This window comes from Schistocerca gregaria, chromosome 7, assembly GCF_023897955.1.
Source record: "Schistocerca gregaria isolate iqSchGreg1 chromosome 7, iqSchGreg1.2, whole genome shotgun sequence".
Lineage (NCBI taxonomy): Eukaryota > Metazoa > Arthropoda > Insecta > Orthoptera > Acrididae > Schistocerca > Schistocerca gregaria.
Window position 1 is genome coordinate 517,429,157 of NC_064926.1, and position 13,001 is coordinate 517,442,157.

The 13,001-nt window shown below is 40.6% G+C and overlaps 1 protein-coding gene across 1 annotated transcript in view; it reads left to right on the top strand.

Moving 5' to 3' along the window:
• Positions 1–13,001, top strand: part of LOC126282013 (zwei Ig domain protein zig-8-like) — a 1,268,067-nt gene that overhangs the window by 202,512 nt on the left and 1,052,554 nt on the right. Inside the window, exon 2 of the mRNA XM_049981405.1 lies at positions 10,980–11,030. The gene's annotated coding sequence lies outside the window, so the exon portion shown is untranslated. The remainder of the gene's footprint in view (positions 1–10,979; positions 11,031–13,001) is intronic.

Here is a 13,001-nt window from a genome sequence, read left to right on the forward strand (position 1 = left end):
TATTAAAAACTACGTCAGAGCTTCTGCAGATCATTGCTAGGAGAGCGGCTAGACGGGTCAGTGAAGACTGAGGAAGAAAATAGGCAGTGTCTTTTCAAAAGGAACCATCCCATCACCATTCATGTTAAGCTAGCCAGGGAACTCACTAGTTCTTACAGCCGTGCCCCTGAGAGGAGGCATTTTGTCCTTGTCACTCTGTCCCCTCGTTCGCGGAGGAAACTGACACCAAACACAAAACCTATCAACATTTGTGTCTATAACAAATATTTCCACCAGCCCATATTCGTTATTATTAATGTTTGGTAATGTGTAGGATTTTTGTTTCTTTTCGGAACGTGACCATAATTCTACCTCAATAGTGGAAGGTCAACTACTACGATACAAACGTGAGGACAACACGGTACCCAATCCATGAGCACAGAAAATCTCCTGCTCGGCCTGTAACCGAACCTGGACCCCTTCAGAAGGGACATCTTTACTTCGAACTTAAAATTTCCTTACATTCTCAGTAGTTTCTCCAGGCAAACTCTTCCCGAATTACAGATTCAACATGTTTCTTTAATCAGAAAACTTAATATAATCATCTCTCAGTGATCATTTCACGACCTGTTCTTTTGTTTTTAATGCATCCTTCAACTGCGTTGTATTTTCCGGCCATGAAACACTGAGTTCAGCACTGCAAGCATGCAGTGGCAATAGTAATTTTAATCATCCATACGTCACTTTTACTGGGATATTGCACATGCCATGGTATTATAATTTAAGAAAAACCATAATAAGGTGTCTCACACATACAAGCTTTACACACTTACAGGTCTAATTTGATAACGGTGGGACAGATAGTCCGCCGTGGGCTTGTAGTAGGAAGCATCCCGGTATTTGCGTGATGTAATTTTGAGCAACCACGTGAGACCTAGATCAATACGACCACATGGAGGCTGGAGCCTGCACCTTCTCGAACACAAGGCCCATCTGTTTAAAACAGTGCTAGCTCGTTCGGTTTGTTCCCACTGTGCCATACTATTTTACAAACAAGTTATTTAATAACGTGAAAGGGTAGTGCTACACTGTTCACTCATTCCTCGTTCCCAGTCACTGCACACACACAGAGTTGTTGAGCTCAGAAAGATAATACACTGTTAGTGTCATACACTGCATAGTTGTCGGACTAAGGTCTTCCTGAAAATGAAGTAGAAGAAAGAAAAAAACATATTGTAGAACCCTTATGTTTTACTATCGCTATTTATTAGTGTTACATTTTTTACCAAAACCGGACTCTCTGATGTCTAGGAAATCCTTTAATGTCTAGAATGTATTGCTTAACACATAGTTACTAACTGCCTCTTTAAATAAGTTTGTCTTAGTAATATGTTTAATCCCGCTGGGCAATTTATTATACAATTTTATTGCTTGATAAAGATGCTGTTATGCTATTTGTGTCTATTCTTTGTTGATAAATGTAAGTTAAGTCTAGCTATTGTTCCATGGTCATGGACGGAGCTATTTGTGTAGTTATTATCAATGTTATTTTCGTTGTGTCCAGCTGACCGGTAAACGTACTCACATGGTGTGGTTAGAATCCCCAGTGTGGAACAGATTTTTACAATGAGGTCAGCTACTATTTTCGGTTATTAGTCTAATGGCGCTTTTCTGTAGTCTGAAAACTTTGTGCATTTGTTCTCCATAAAGGAATTTCGTAACTAAGAACTGAGTGTACAAATGATAAATACTTAACTAAAAGACACTGGCTGTTTCATACTGATGACAGGACCGTAAAAGGCAAATCATACTGATGACATTCGGTTTGAAAGTATCTTTATTTGCTCACGACATTTCAACTGAAAATCAGTACTGATTTCTAGACCTCTCGTGTTTGTCAAACAGTCGATAGAGCTTCCAGAATCATTTATTTTAACAGTGTCGTTTTGCCTCTTCAAATTTTAATTCACGGCGTTCATGTTACAACGTCATTTAATTGAATATTGATGACGTGTAAACTTACTTGGCTGATCCCTTTCTTTTTTGTGGAAGGAGTTCTTTGGTTTTTCTAGTGAATACAATTTTGCGGTCATCAGCAGAGAGAATATTTCTCCCATGACTAATATTACCGGGAAGGCCATTGATCTATAATGGGGACAGTTCTTCCCCTAATTTTCTCCTCTGGGGATCTCCTACATTAACATATCAGTATTAATTTGAGAAATTCGTATATCGACACAAAGGAATTAGCTGATTTACAATGATTCTTTTTATGGCTGGTACTTATGTAGCAAACTTGTTTACTTATTGAAATCACATTATGATCGTCAAGTGAGTGTAGGTGAAGCGTAACAGATCTACGTATATCGTGGAACTGTATTCAGTGCCTGCTTCAGTCACAATAAATAAAGATTGCGCGTTTCAAGGCATACAGTTGGAAATTAAAAACATGACAATATCCCCTGCAGCAGGCATGTAAGGCTCTCTTCCTCGATGTGTAACATTATTCACTTTGAATTGTGATAACTAAGACTGAAACTAAGAACCTGGCTTCTGAAACAATTCATGTAATTTTTATTTACGGTATTTATTGTACAATACCACAGACAATACACACTAGTAATTAACATATATCATTCCCCTCTGTGTGCATATTTATTTGTACCATATATGTTACACTGCTCCCAAACTCTCTCTATTGAGCAGATGTTACATGTATTGAAACGTAAATTGGTAGTGTTATAGAAAGACAACCAATTAAAACATTTGGATGCAACATATCGTCTGGGACAAATGGATCATAATTTAAGTTTAACGAGTATCGGTATAACAATTTACTGCGTATGGTAGGCCTCTAATAGCTACAAAAGTAGTTCAGTCAGTTACATACGAGTAAGAGATACTGTTTGCTTTTAATGCACAATCTGATCTGGAAAACCCACATCCTAAAAGTAATGTAGCTTTTTAATTCTTCTAGAATCGGCGTTGACAATAATTTTGTTTTCTCAAAAAGTAGTAAAAAACGTAGAAGTAGCACTAGAACCATAACAGCCTTTATAAATATACCTCACGGAGCTGATACTACTGTGAAAACGAGTCATTGTATTGGTACACTTATATTCAAAAAACTGCCTTGACTAATTAAATTTCATATAGATAACGTGCTAGAGTTTACAGCTGAATTAAATAGTTTCTTTGGGCCATTACTGGGTCTAATATTAGTATGGAAGGTGTCAATACATTGGAATACATGTATTCAACTAACAGCGGGACAAATTAAATTACTTATAGATACCCTGCTAGAGTGTAATGTTGAAAGAAGGCGCTTCTTTTGGGCCATTCCTTTCACTCCATTGCACCGTATCTTCAAAGTAACTCTTACATTTAATGTTTCATGTTCCTTCATAATTAATGTTGCCGCTGTAACACAGCAATATTTCACTATTGTACGTCATTTCGCTCTCATACAGTTGACCGAATTGTAAGCTTCGATTTGTTTACACATTACATGTAACATATGAGTATCTATTAAAACAACTTTTGAATTTTGGCTACATCACTGTCTTTAACTTTTTTGAGATACATCACGAGATGCCATCTGAAGGTGTGAGGTAATAAGTAGCAGGCTGCTGTGTTATAGAAGTGTAGCCAATCGAGAGGCATTCAGAGAGTGTCAATTTCGTTCTTCGCTACTACGAATGGAGGCCAACTTCGTGACGATGAGAACGTAGGAAAAATTTACTCAGTTTGAAACGAGAAGACGGGAACAAACTCCGGTGCTAATGTTCTGTCTCGCTCTCCAGGGGTAGAAGCACTTTTTCGGAATATTTCGCTGCTGCAGGCAGTCCACGAGACCATATTGTAACACAGGAGACGAGTTTCACGCCACTGTTCGGAACTTCTCCCTTTTTTGCCTCAATGCAGCGCGAACTGCAAACAACGGCAGGTGGTCTATTGTAAACTGTGGCACCCCGGATTATTCCGTGAGCTTGTGTGTCTGAGATGTTCGATACCAAAGGTTTGCTGCAGTCCTGCTTTCATCGAAACACAAAAGTAGGAAGTAGGATCATTAATGTGGCTAGTATTAAAAGCGCGGTGAAATAAGGTGAAATGTTTCAACGAGATACAAGATTTGTTATGTGGTACAATTAACTCCATCGCAGGAGTTATACATTGCCCGGCAGTAGTGGAAAACGTGAGTAGCGCGTAGTCGTTTCTGTCTTATTAAAAATATGTAAGAATCTAGATTCGGGGAGCATATACTAATTCAGATTTCTTTGAATTTCACCGAGACCTATTAAATGAATAACATGTTTCGCACTATTCGAGATTACTGCAACTATTCCGCGCACCTTACAGCATCCTATGTACACTGGCTATGAAAAACATAATCTTATAACTTAAGCAGTTCAAATATCAACGAATATCCCCCGTGATGTGGAACTGATTTTATTCTTAAGTAGTACAACAAATAATAACTCCGTAATTTTGTAAGTCTGTGGAAATGATTTTTTTATTAGAAAATTGCTTTGCACTTGATTCCTTTTCTGAATTGCATTACCTATATTTTTGCGTTTAATTTATTTCAACTTCTCCTTGTCTTCCGAAGTAAGGTCACCAGACCAAGTCAAAAGTATTCTTGTAATACAATTAGGAATATTCTACGTTCTTCGAATAAGATTAACATTCAGTTTCGTCAATAAGTTCACTTCTTCAGCTATATCACTGGCAAATTGCTTTACTGTATGCAGAGACTTGGGAAACCACGAAGAACTGTTTAAAGAATTGGTATCCTGATCACGGAGGGTTATCGAGATCAGGGAAGGTATTGCAGCATTTTATAACGTGTACAGTATATGGTCATAACATACAGAACACTTGTGTGTATCATGTCATTGCTGTTGTGGTTTTCTGCCCGAGAAACAATTTCATGCAGCTCCCTGCGCTGCTCTGTCATATGGAGCTCCCTTCACTTTCGACAAGCCATTCTAACCGACATCCGCTTGAACTTATTTATTTTATTCATCCCTTGGTCTTTCTCAGCAGTTTTTACCTCCTATCAGTTCCCTTAATTTTAAATTGTGATTCTCTCAAAATGTGTCGTATCAACCAATAGACAAGTTGCATCGTATATTTTTTTATTCCCCTATAAGATTCAGTACTTCCTCATTATTTAATTGATCTCCCCATCCTATTTGTAGGATTCTTCTGCAGCCTCTCATTTCGAAAAATTTCTTTTCTCTTTTGGTCTGAACTGTTTATCGCGTATGTTCACTTCCGCACAAGACTGCCTTGAGAACAGTTACCTTCAGAAAAGACTTCCTCCCACTTATATTTAAGCTCGATGTTAACAAGCTTCTCTTTTTGTCTCTGCACCACGAGTGGGACACCCATAAAAAATTTATACCGGTGTGAAACATTTCAAAGCTAAACACTTAGGGCCTTGTGATCCACTACGGCGGAGCAACCGGAGTGTTCCTGTGGAAGGTTGAGCCAGCTAACTTAATTTAAATTGCCAAGCACTGTTTACCCTTTAACTGTCATTGCAGGTCTGTTGGTTACTGGTTATGTTTCCATTTGTAGTGGTATAATCCTCATGCGGGAAGTAAAAAAACAGAAAGTAAAAGAAGAAAGTGTTTGTGTGTGAGATTTAGTCTGCTATTGCGGGGGTTACATACAGAAGCTATTGTGACACGAGGTTCTATCGTTACTTATTTCCATTGGTTTTAAAAATGTGTTTCTACATAATGTTAATGATTCTTTATATAGTATTACCAGCTTTATAAATTCACAAATTTTCATCAGTACTGTGAAAGATTTTCGTATCTGTTTTCATATTTTCCTCCAATTGTGTACGGATTTTTTATTTTCGAATGTTATAAGAGTTTCTCAGATGTCATAATTATCATGTATGGCCAGTTTACTGACTGGGAAAAGTTGCAAAATAAAATCAGGTTACTAAGCGTTGTGCACGTCAAGACTTGGTTACAGAGGGCAGCTGCTTATTCTACACCGAAGTGACAAAAGCCATGGGATACCTCCTCTTGCCCGGCATTGAGCAGCAGCCCGATGTGGCATGGACTCAACAGGTCGTTCGAAGTCCCTTGGAGAAATATTGAGCCATGCTGCCTTCATAGCCGTCCATAACTGTAGAAGCATTGCTGAAGCAGGGTTTTGTGCACGAAATGTTATGCCCCATACTTGGTCGCTAAGATTCATGCCGGACGATCTGGCTTGCCAAATCATTCGCTTGGACTGTCCAGAATGTTTTTCAAACAAATCGCCAACACTGTGGACTTGTGACGTGCCACAGTTGTGTTTGGGAAGATAACGTCAATGAATGGCTGAAAATGGTATCAAAGTAGCCAAACATAAACATTTCCAATCAATGATTGCGTCAATGTAACCAGAAGACCCAGTCCACTCTATGTAAACACAGTCCACATCATTATAGACGAACCAGCATCTTGCGCAGTGTCTTCTTGACGACCTGGGTCCGTAGCTTCTTGGGGTGTGCGCCACAATCGAACCCTACCTCAGTACTCCTCAACTAAAATTCGGATTCATAAGAACAGCTGACGGCTTTACGCTAGTCTAGGATCGAACTGATATTGTCTTCAACCCAGAAGAGGAAAAATTCGGAAATTTGTGGTAAGTGCCTATGGGGCCAAACTGCTCAGGTCATAGGTTCTACCCTTACACAGCACTTAATCTGACTTTAGCTGTCTTACGCTAAGGGCAACACACAAACCCATGTCTGAGGGAGAACTGGAACCTCTGACACTGGGAGCGGCCCTAAACATTCCAAGGCGTTTCAGACCGCATGGCTACCCAACGCGTGGCCTAGAAGAGGAGCTGCATTAGATGTTGTGCTATTAGCCAAAGCACTAGCGGTGGTCGTTTGCTGCCGTTCTCCCTTAACTACAATTTTCGCCGCAGTTTCCTAACGGATGAGTTTATCGTACGTCACACTTTAATTTCTGCGTTTATGTGACGCAGTGTTGTTTGTCTGTTAGCACTGACAGCTCTATGCGAACGCCGCTGCTCTCGGCCGTTAATGGAAGGCCATCGGCCACTGCATTGTCCATGGAGAGAGGTAATGCTTGAAATCTGATATTATAGGCATACACTTTATACTATGGATCTTGGAACACTGAATTCCCTGTCGATTGTCGAAATGGAATGTCCCATACGTCCAGCTGCTGGTACCATTCCGTGTAAAAAGTCTGTTAATTCCCGTCGTGCGGCCATAATCACGTCGGAAACCTATTCAGATGAATCATCTGAGTTCAAATAATAGCTTCACCATTGCACAGTCCTTTTATACTTTCTGCACGAGTCGCTACCGCCATTGGTATAAGTGCATATCGCTGTCCGACGACTTTTGTCACATCAGTGCAAACTAGGTGCTTTAATACACGTTTCGGCGGTTCTCATACATTAGTGTGTAAGCCTGACTGCAATAAACTTGTTCACATTTTATTCATTTGTTAAGAGGCTCACTTAGATCGAGTTAATTAAATAATATTGCTTATTTCGCTAAGTTGGTTTTCTCTGGTAGCTTTCGTTCCCTGTTCGTCGCTCTTTATCTTATCGACTTCCACTGGTCAATTTCTGCGTATAAATTTATGTAATATTTAAAGCAGACTTTGAAGAAGTTTTTCTGTGCTCTTTCTTGACAGCTGTTGAAAAATGTGGACTATAGCTACTGATGTAAAGATGCGCGATTTGCCTTGTAGCCTGACAATACCCTCAAAATGAGAGCGCCATTTACATTTTAATCGCCTTGTATACACACGTCGAGAGTAGATAAAATGATCTTATTGCCCTCAATGAGTTCCTGAGACGTTGTACTGAGTAATTAAAGGGAAAGAAGAATTACTTCTATTGCACAAGCTTTCTGGGGTGGCACTCTCGTAGCGGTATCGAATCTGCAATCAATGCGCTTTCGTAAAGTATATGGATAAACAGAGTTGAATGTATTGTTTTACCGGTTGCAGTTTAAAATGAGTGCAAAGTATCTGAAGCGTCACGAGGCAGTGTTCCTTGTAATTCATCTCTGTGTGCCTCGTCTCCTCTTTCAAAAGGCTGAAGCGTGAAAGTTGTTTCAACGGGCTGTCAAACACCCGAGAAATGTTAATGTTTGGGGAAGTTTCTCTAAACGAGGTTTTGGATATTTGCACTTATTTACAGCCAGTGTAAACGCTGAAACAAATGAGGAATATTACTCCAAAATGTCTCCTGAGGTCCGTTAAGAAGCTATTTGGTTCTAACGAGGCAAACTGTGTGCTTCAAGAGGATAGTGATCCGTAACATCGCAGCCGTCTCTGAACAGCGTGGAAACGAGACAACGCCCTGTCCACGATGGACTGACCTCAATGTATTCGGATCCAAATTTCATCGGAATGTTTGGTCGCATATTAAGATGAAGCTTAAAGCAAAACCAATATGAACTTTGAAGCAGCTGTCACATTAAATCAGGACGATGTGGAGAAAATAATACCGAAAAGGTGCCAAGTTATAATCGGTTATGGCGGTGATGTGATTAACTTTTAGGTAATTGTGCAATTACTAATAACATGTAGTTCCATGTAAACATATATCTGGAACAGTGTCTTTTATTTCTTAAAGATAACGGTGTACAATGTTTTGTGTAACTTACTGTATGTTCGCTGCAAATAGGAGTATAGAGTCCTGTGGACCCGATAAATCAAAATACAATACTAGCCATTAAAATTGATACACCACAAAGATGACGCGCTACAGAAGCGAAATATATATGACAGGGAGAAGATGCTGTGATGTGCAAATGATCAGCTTTTGAGATCATTCACACAAGTCTGGCACCGGTGGCGACACCTATAACGTGCTGACACGAGGAAAGTTTCCAACCGATTTCTCATACACAAACAGCAATTGACCGTCGTTGCCTGATGAAACGTCTTTTTGTTATGACTCGTGTAAGAAGGAGTAATGCGTATCATCACGTTTCCGACTTTGATAAAGGTCGGATTGTAGCCTATCGCGATTGCGGTTTATCGTATCGCGACATTGCTGCTCGCGTTGGTCGAGATCCAATGACTATTAGCAGAATATGGAATCGGTGGTTTAAGAAGGTAATACGGAACGACGTGCTGGATCCCAACGGCCTCGTATCACTAGCAGTCGAGATGACAGGCATCTTAACCGCATCGCTGTAACGGATTGTGCAGTCACGTCTCGATCCCTGAGTCAACAGATGGGGACGATTGCAGGACAACAACCATCTGCACGAACAGTTCGACGACGTTTGCAGCAGCATGAACTATCAGCTCGGAGACAATGGCTGCGGTTACCCTTGACGCTGCATCTCAAACAGGATCACCTGCGATGGTGTACTCAATTTGTCATCTCCGTACTATGGGGTGCCATTGGTTACACGTCTCGGTCACCTCTTGTTCGCATTGACGGCACTTTCAACAGTGGACGTTACATTTCAGATGTGTTATGACCCGTGGCTCTACCCTTCATTCGATCCCTGCGAAACTCTACATTTCAGCAGGATAATGCACGACCGCATGTTGCAGGTCCTGTACGGTTCTTTCGGGATACAGAAAGTGTTCGACTGCTACCCTGGCGAGCACATTCTCCAGATCTCTCACCAATTGAAAACGTCTGGTCAATGGTGGCCGAGCAACTAGCTCGTCACAATACGCCATTCACTACTCTTAATGTACTGTGGTATCGTGTTGAAATTGCATGGGCAGCTGTAATTGTGCACCCCATCCAACCTCTGTTTGACTCAATGCCCAGGCGTATGAATGCCATTATTACTCCCAGAGGTGGTTTTTCTAGGTACTGATTTCTCAGGATCTATGCACCCAAACTGCGTGAAAATGTAATCACATATCAGTTCTAGTATAATATATTCGTCCAATGAATACCCGTTTATCATCTGCATTTCTTCTTGGTGTAGCAATTTTAATGGCTGGTAGTGTTGGTACAGAAAGTGTTCTAGAGCTTCAAATAACTCTCCAGTTTCTTATAAAACTCATCACTCTAACTAATTCGAAAGTTATGTGTAATATAAATCAATAAATTCGTGCAGCTAGTTGCTACATTCATATTGAGAGTGTTCCAACTTCCGAAACACGATTGTTTTTATTTGGTTGTTTCTACCACAGTTCTGTATGTGTGTATTGTGTATTGAACCAGGGATCTAGAAACGACGGAGAGGCTTCGTCTCGTTGTAGCCCTCATTGGTTCACAAACCCACAGCAGTCCACCCACCCCGCCGCCGCCCTACACATAACCCAGGGTTATTGTGGTCCCCAGTGGACCCCAGATACCCCCCCCCCCCCTCCCCCGTCTACTACGGTACCCCTGGAACGTCTCTTACTAGTTGAGTGTACCCAAAAATTTTGCGTGGTAGATTAATTATGATGTACTCAGTACGTGGAAACAGTGGTTGCACAGCAATCACCGACATAATGCAACTGAGGCGGAATAAGGGGAACCAGTCCTCATTCGCCGAGGCAGATGGACAACCGCCTAAAGACCCTCCACAGGCTGGCCAGCGCGCCGCACCGCGACACTAATCCCCCTTCTCGCTCGGGAAGCTTGTAACGGGAAGCAAACCGACACTTTTCGTCGACACAGGGCATCGTATGTGGGAAGTGATGAGCTGGATATGTTGTGAAAAAAGAAACTGCAAAAGATGTTTATGCTCATTTGGTTCATACTTGTGTTACTGAATTTGGTAATAGTACTACTAACTGTTTGTTTCCTTCTCTCTCTCTCTCTCTCTCTCTCTCTCTCTCTCTCTCTCTCTCTATCTCTCGCTCTTCCTCTATCTGCCTCTCCTTCTCTGGGCAAATTCGATGTAATCTTCAATATAATCTGTCATGTTTATTACTCGTAACATAGCGCTTCTGCAACTACAAACTAAAAAATTATTTATATCCTCTGTTTGTGTGTCTGTCACGTTGCGATTTTTACACAAAGTCTGCCTGCTGTTTCAGGTCTACTCGAGAAATTTCCTCCTGGGATCCTGTCACATCACATAGTCACAGGTAATATCTTCAGATTTTTCTCATATTTCTTCCACGTATCAATCGGACTAATAAATTCATTGTTTGTTAAGTGCTGTAATCACACAAATACACAGTTATTCAGCTGTATCTTATAAAGATCAATTCAGAGTGTAGCAGGCTGTAGGTCTCCTGGATGCAGTGAAGATTATACAGATATAACATGAAATTGAATCCACAGAATTTGGTTTAAAGTTAGTGCGCAACTGTTTAGCGACAGTAGTCACACACAGATTAGTTCATTCGCAATATATTAATCCACAAATATTTAAATCGGATGCTTACCGTTATCTTTACGATGGAGTCTGCGGACAGTTTGCTATCTGCAGCTGAATTCTAGGCGTCTCCAGAATAGCTTTTTCACTGCAGTGAAATTCATGGTAGCAACCATGACCTGGAAAGTCAAATATCAAAGAAATACCTCTGAAGTGAAAGTATCATCGCTTAAACCGAGTCGCTTAGAAATATACTTAAGTTGTGACAATTTGAAATTGCCAAAAGGAACAAACTAAACTAATTCGATGTTGGACTCAACATCGAATTCGTTTGTTTGCTATGGGGCATTTTATGAGCGGTAATGTTTAAAAAACTGACAGGTGGCATGCTCTTAGCTCCACCTTATAGTGAGAATGCAAGGGGTACGAAAATATGTGGGGAAAGTGACAGCGAACACCTGTATGTCTCGTGGAACGTCAGCATGTGAGAGGAATGAATACGAGACAAGAGTACATGACATGTTGTGGTGCGCCAGTGTCTCTGTTTTGGCTCTGCCTTTTACACTCACATCTTTAGATGACTGCCGTTTTGCAACAACTCGCAGCAGCATACAGCAGCAGCGGCTAACGCCTATTGTTAGTATGACTGTATTTAAGGAAAAGGAGTTTGCTTGGGTGTTGTTAACTAGTAAATAACTTATGAGAAGTGATTTCATAACTTAAGTCTATTTAAAAACTTCAGAAATCATCCTGACCAAGTATTAATAATGGAGAAATGCCTCATAGTGACCATGTAAGTATCAATAAAGCCTGAGTGCCAAACTAACAAATTATTTCAATTTCATATTTACATTAACATTTAATAACGACAACAAATTTATTGATTAGACGTGGATAACAATTATTATGATATGGAGGATAAGTAGGTTTCTTTAACTGACAAGCAAAATATGGTGTTATTGCAAACTCTGACTAACCATCACGAGCCTAACCCTGCAATTGCTTTTGCACTATGCTTACGAATTTTACCTTTAATTCCATCTTCAATCGTAGTTAAACCATGAAAATCTCTAATAGGTATATGAATGAAATCAGGCCTTGAGTGTGGTGAGATCTACCATCACTTGAAACGTCCCCTTTGTAAAATGTATACGCGACTGTGCTTAAACGGACACACAATATTTTTAGCGCAACGCAATCTGACTTCCAAAAATCCCTACGAAAGAATGGCCCTGACTAACATTAACCTATACGTTTCACAAATCACTTACCTCAGAAAAATCTTCGTTACTCGAACTACTGCAATACAGCGAGCGCCACTACTGCCAGCTAACCGAAAGAATCAAACTACGGAAGGCACTAACTACTGATAGGTATAGTTAGCAAATGAAAGATTGTAATAGTGAACAAACAGTGTATTTACCTTAATAGTCAAAATATATATGGTAGTTCATGACATCCAGTCTTACAAATTACAAAACTCCGCCATTTCTCTCCTCACATCCACCACTGCTGGCGGCTCGCCTCCAACTGCGCAACGCTACGCACTGTTAGCATCCAGCTGCCGCTGCCCAACACTACAATGGCAGACAACAATGCAAACCAGCCACAGACTGCACACGGCACAGCCAGTGATTTTTATACAGAGCGCTACGTGGCGGTGGCGTTACCAATAAAAAAAACTAAACAGCCTACTTACACACTGGCGTGAGGGCAGTGTGACACGTCTTCTGTCTCC